This window comes from Camelus ferus, chromosome 20 (assembly GCF_009834535.1).
Source record: "Camelus ferus isolate YT-003-E chromosome 20, BCGSAC_Cfer_1.0, whole genome shotgun sequence".
Lineage (NCBI taxonomy): Eukaryota > Metazoa > Chordata > Mammalia > Artiodactyla > Camelidae > Camelus > Camelus ferus.
Window position 1 is genome coordinate 35,931,683 of NC_045715.1, and position 6,553 is coordinate 35,938,235.

General features: G+C 36.3%; 1 long non-coding RNA gene across 1 annotated transcript; it reads right to left on the minus strand.

Annotated features, from left to right (window-relative positions):
* Positions 1-294: 294 nt before the first annotated feature.
* LOC116658322 lies at positions 295-4,961 on the minus strand. The gene is made up of 3 exons (XR_004313664.1): positions 4,486-4,961; positions 2,976-3,071; positions 295-2,490 (listed from the first exon to the last, which is right to left on the minus strand). It is a non-coding gene; the product is annotated as an uncharacterized LOC116658322 (long non-coding RNA).
* Positions 4,962-6,553: the final 1,592 nt, after the last annotated feature.

The following is a 6,553-nucleotide window of genomic DNA, read 5'->3' on the forward strand; positions in this document are numbered from 1 at the left end:
AGGGGTACAAATTTTATATATTAATACATTTTACTTTTCAGAAATAAAACTTGATCAAAATCAAACATTTTATGAAAAAAAATTTTAACCAGGAAAATAACAAACTTGTCAGGAAAATTTTACACTTTATTCATTTAAAACAGTGATAAGTAGTTCACTGTTTTTCATATCTTTATATAAGAAAGGTTTTTTTTCATTTTTCAGTTTTATTAGGTAAAATTTTACAATTTGCACATATACAATATATTGCATATAAATACATATATACAATATATTGCACATTTTAGTTTACAATATGTACTGATCATTGTTTTTAAGAACAGTTTAGAGCTTTAACTTTTTAAACTTACATAATTATCAAAGGAATAATGGAAAGTATTTTTTAAAAATAGTTTTTCTTTCACCTATTTGTATGGAAACCTGGTGTGTAATTTTCTGCTATTTGTAATTATTGATATTTATGTATATACATATATAATACTATATATGTTTTCTAGTTAAGAAATGAAAATTTAAACTGTGGTAAAATACACATAATATAAATTCACCATTGTAGCCATTTTGAAGTGTACAGTTCATTAATGTTAAGGATTTTCACATTGTTGTGCAACCGATCTCCAGAACTTTTTCATCTTGCAAAACTGAAACTCGTTACTCACTCGACAGTAACTCCCACTCCCCTTTCTCCCCGCCACTAGCCACCATCATTCTACTCTCTGTCACTATGAATTTGACTACTCGAGATCCCACATATAAGAGGAATCATACAATATTTGTCCTTTTGTGACTGACGTATGTCACTTAGCATAATGTCCCCAAGGTTCATCCATGTTGTAGCATGTGTCAGAATGTGCTAACTCTTCCAGGCTGAATATATCCTATTGCCTATATGCCACCTTTGGTTTATCCATTCATCCATTGATAGACAATCTTAGGTTGCTTCTACCTTTTGGCTATTGTGTATAATGCTGCTGTAAATGTGGTTGTACAAATATCTCTTTGAGACCCTGCTTTCAATTCTTCTGAGTACATTCCCAGAAGTGGGTCATATAATAATTCTATTTTTGATTTATTTTGTGGAACTACCAAACTGTTTTCTATAGCAGCTGCATCATTTTACATTTCCACCAATAGGGCACAAGGGGATTTTTAAATTTTGATACAAATTTTTATGTATGTCTTTTTGATTTTTAAGATTTTTAAGAATTTAGCTTAATTCATATAAATTCTAATTCACTGTATATTACATTTACTTGAATTAAACTTTGTATTGATTTAAAAATACACTTTAAATTTATACTGAAAATTGATTTTCAGAAATATGGCATCTAAAAAGCCAAGTGGTACAATGTTTAGGAAAAGAATAAAGAATGCAGGCAGAACTGGGTTAAAGTTATACTTTTGTTTCAAGTTACAAGTTTGGCTAGAAAACAGCATTTCAACCATTGAAAAATAATCAAGTCTTTAGTATCAGTGTTACTAGCATACAACAATCATTAAATTCGGCGTTAACTAAAGAATTTTTTTTTTTTAAATATGAAGAAAAAACCCGAAGAAAAAGGATATGTTAGAGATTTCAGAAACTGGGAAACCAGAATGTGAGCAAGAAAGTGAGAACGTGCCATTTGTGATAAATGTCGTGCCTCGATGTGGCCACCAATGTGCAACACAAGAAGAATGATTTTATAGAACATGGATTTTGGGGGGTGATGGAAGCATTCAGTATCTTTATTGTGGTTGTGATTGAGCAACTGTATACTTTTGTAGAAACCTAAAGAATTATACCCTAAAAAGGGTGAGCATTTCCTCGTCTCTCTGAGCCCTAGACTTCACAACAGGCAGCATGTAAAAAAATTCTCTTCGGAGAGGATGACGGTGGCTGTGAGAAGAAACATGAACTGATACAAAAAGATTCTAGCGACAAGGAGGCCAGCTTAAACCCGGTATAATGGCCCTTGTAGAAACTGTTTGCTCTGAATTCCTTTTTGTCCTTCTTAATGCTGGTGGAGTTCTCCCCTTTGCTCTGCTTCTTTTATGTTCTAGTCTCTAGCTAACATCTTGTTTCTTTATGGGGTCTAAATGTTCCTTGCAAGTAATAGACCTAAGAAGTTAGCCAGGTCCTCCAGAATTGCCTAACCCCACTGGAGGCTGGGAGTTCAAGAGACTCTTAAGAACACATGTTTTCGCAAGGTTGGGCTTAATTACCTTTCCATAAAATCTTGGCATAGGGAGAGCCGTGTTCAGGGTGCGTGTCCGAGCAGAGGCTTCTAGTCTTCGGAGGGTTTCGCCCACATCTCAGTTATGTTTTTCACGATCCTCTTGGCAAGCTGGCTGGATTTCTGAATCACGTGGAGTTCCCCTAACACTTTGTACAGTCTGAGATATATGTTTTCCTCCAAAGCCACTAACAGTAGTAAACTTTTATTACTGTTTCCATAGTCCATTTCACAGATAGATGATATGAATCCTTTTTTAGAGGATTATGAAAACCTAGGATTGAAAGAAGATTTAGGGCCTTGTTATTCAAAGGGTTGTGCACCATTCAGTTTCTGCGTCACCCTGAAGTCTGGGGAAAACTCAGAGTCCCGGGCCCAGCTCCAGGCCTTCTGAATCAGAATGCTAAAAGCATCCTGCCTCCCTACTCCCCCTTGGTGTGCAGGGTAAAATCGGAGAAGCCCTGCTGTGGTTGCCCTCTGGCCTCGTCTCTCGGGCTGAGCTCTGCCATGGCAGCCCTGCAGAGAGCGCAAGGAAGGCTAATTCATTGTCTTTTTAACCTTACCTATCATTTATGTAGTATATAATAGTGCTTGGACACTATAATATGGATATTGAACAAGATAATACATTGAATATTTTGCTTGTCGGTTAGCATGTAAATAAACACGTTGTAGCAGAAGTTTGATAAGCACACAAAGTATTCACAGGGAACAATTAGATGTCATTTGTATTGTATTGCTGAGAAGTTACCTGCTTACATTTTTTCAGGTGGAGAATCATCTCAGAGCAACAGACAAGAGCAGAGATGTCTTGAGCAATTGCTTTACACTTCACCCTTGTGACATCCTATGGTCCTGTGGGGGGGGGGGCAAATATTAACATTAAGTCACACTTGCCAGTGACATTTGTGAGACTAGTCCTAAGACTAACTTAGCATTCAAAGATGTGAAAAGTTTAGAATTTAGAAGTATGTAATTCTTGATGCCTTCATCCTAAGTGACTATATAAATGGTTCAAATTACTCAAATTTAAGCAACATATTAACTTGACCTTATTCCAGTTTCTCAAAATTTCAGGATTTTGTTTTCATTTCTGCCTGGCTTAATTTAAAGTTATTTGTGCCATTCCCCTGCCAAGCTGTGTGTTTATATTGAGGTCATCTTTCTAAGTATGGTTCCACAGTCCCCTAATTCAAACCACTGAATAAGAGGTCTTAGGAACTCAGAACTTTTCAAAGTTATATGATACTGTTTAGCACATAATATTCCAATCAGGGTCTGGGCCAGGACCACTAATCAAACAATAATATTTCTTCAACATATGAAATAAACATTCACACTAACTCATAAAAATAAAGACTTTAAATATCCTCTCCTTGGGTCAGGTAAATTTTTTGCCACAAAATCGGTTACAATTTTTTTTCCTCTTTTCATAGTTTTTATTGATTTTTCGTGTTTTTACATTTTACAATTGTGGATGAAGAAGGATAGACCTGTTTACAATAACAAAATGAGAAGAAATTTTAGGAGTTCTTTAGTTCACCATTTGCCTGCAAGTAGGAAGGACTTAGCAAAAAGTAGTATGAATAGATGTTTATCAAAACTAAGTTTTCTTGGAGTAGTCCATAATTTTCTCGGTGTTTAATAATCAACATAGTCATAATATCATGGGAGATCAGAGCTGACCCTATGTCTGCTGATGTCAGTTCTCAGCCCCTCTTTCTTTCTAAAAGAGCTTGATTTTATCCAATGTGCCAAACTAAAAATACGTGCTTCACCAGGCTAGCTTGCAGCTAAAGGGGCTGTGTGACTCCATTGTGTTCCATGAGATATAAGCAGAGAGTTTCTATGGAAGCTTTTGTTTTCCTGACACAGATCAAGCCCCTTTCCACCTCCCTTTTCCGTCTTCTCCCTGTCTGGAATACAGATGTAATATCTGGAGGTGCAGCAGCCGTATTGTAACAAAGAGGTGACAGCATGAAAACAAAAGCCTCATTCTCAGGATGGTGGAAGTAAAAACAGAAAAAGCCTGTTGAGCCAGCGTAGCAACCTTGGACTGCCCCGGACTTCGTGTTACACAGGGCAAACTTACTACTTAAGTTGCTGTTTTTGAGTTTCTGTTATTTGTAGCTAAACATATTCCTAAATACTACACTATGCCACTCTGTTTTTTCTCTTATTTATTTTCATTTAAAATAGACTCTACCCCCATGCACTTGAGGCATGATAATTAAAGCTCTGTAATATGTCCATATCCAGTATTACTTACCTTACCAAGTAGAAAGACCTTTCATTTGTGTTGATTTTCAAAGTTCCTTTAATCTCCAAAGAGGAAGTATGACACAGGGCTTCTCTCATCAGAGCTGTTATGCCATTCCCTATCTTAAGCATGTGTTTACTCAGGTAAAATGTAGTCTCTTATCTCCTAATATAAATCACTACTAAACAAATAACTGTCGAAATTGGGACAAAAAGTTTGGTTTTTGAAAAATAATTTTTCTAAATAACTGTAGAATATTTAAAATACTTTAACTGGCAAATTCATGTTTGTTTCCTTCATTTATTTTTTCTATTCTTAGGCAATATTTACAACAAAGCTTAGTTAATAATTGGCAGTTTAGTATTCAGTGTGGGTCAAATCAGTACATTATAAGTCAGTCCATTCCATCTGACTCCCTTTCAGATCTGCATGTTGCTATCTCAAAATGTTCTGTTCTTGCCTTATAGATTCTCTTCCTGCCTCCATCTCTGTGACGTCTGAAATGTTTATTTTAAGATTCCTTTCAAATGTCCTACTGTGTGAAGTTTACTGAGTGTGATTCCTCATATCTGTGTGTGTCTGCTGCCTTGGCTGTTCATTTCCTGCGAGCATCTCTCCAGAGGTCATCGTGACCTCTGTTTGGGTCCTGTTTAATCACAGAGCTGCAGAAGAATCTTCGCAGATTGGTCTTTCATTGCCTTAGCTGGAATTCTGCCATAGACTGAATGTTTGTGTCCTGCTAAAAATCATGTGTTGAAATCCCAGTCCCCAGTGTGATAGTATTTGGAAGTGGAGGCATTGGAAAGTGATTAGGTCATGAGGGTGGAGTCCTTAAGAATGGGATTAGTGCCCTTATAAAAAAGACCCCATCACATGCCGTTATCAGATATTAAAGCATACGTTAAAATGTACTCATTAAAACAGTTTGGTGCTGGAAACTGCTGGCAGGTAGGAACTCTCAGTCAGTGATGGGAGACAGAAACTCTAGAACAGAAGAATTTAGGATATGATAACAATGATATTTCAAATCAAGATGGAAAAGACAGTTATTTAAAAATGGTGTTTATAAACCTGAATGGTCCGTCATCTGGAAAAAGATAAAGTTACATCCATACCTTACATCGTACATGCAAATAAATTCCAGATGAATCAGCCACTTAAACATAAAGAAAAAAGCAAACTATTAAAACACCAGAAGGATCCAAGGGAGAATCTTCTTTTATAATCTTTGAAAAGGTCAGAAGCCATACAATAAAATTCAACTACATAAAAAACCCCTACAGCAAAAACCACTGTAAAGAAAGACTAAAGGCAATAAACTAGGGAGAAATGTTTGCGAGACATTTCACAATTAAAGGCTAAATTCCCTGATATGTATGAAGCATATTCAAAGTAATACACCAACAATTAAATAAGAAAGTGAACCAAAGGTATAAAACGAGAGGACACAGAGAAGGAAACACAAATAGCTCTTAGACCCATGAAAGTATGCTCACCCGCACGATGAGAGAAATGCGAAGTGGACCTACCCAGAGAAACCATTTTTCCTTATCAGATTGGCAAAGATCCCAAAGTTAAAGAGCACCCTGTGTGGCAAAGGTGTAAGGAAATAGGCCCTCGGAATTTAAATGGGAACAGCTTCTATGTCATTGGATTAATTTTGCAAATCTATAAAAATTGCAAATGTATATGTCCTTCAACCAGTAATTCTACTTGTGAGATTTTTTCCCCCCATAGATTTGCTTCCATGTGTGGGGAATAACATATCTTGTAGTTTTATCATAGCAAAAAAAGGGAAATAATCTAAGCGTTTTGTCAATCGGAGACTGATTGAACAATGAAGTGCTCTGTGGCACAGTAAAAACTGGGAAGGTTTTAAATAGGGCGCAATGTCCTTGACTGTCTGTGTGTGTGTAGAACGCAAGGTATAGAATATTGTGAAAACAGCATTCTATTGGAACTTGTGTGAGAGGAGGAAAACTGTGTATGCACAGCATATGAATAAATATTTCCCAGAAGCACAAGAGGCTGACATCACTGGGTGCCTTTGAGTAGAAGAACTGAGTGCCTGGGAAAG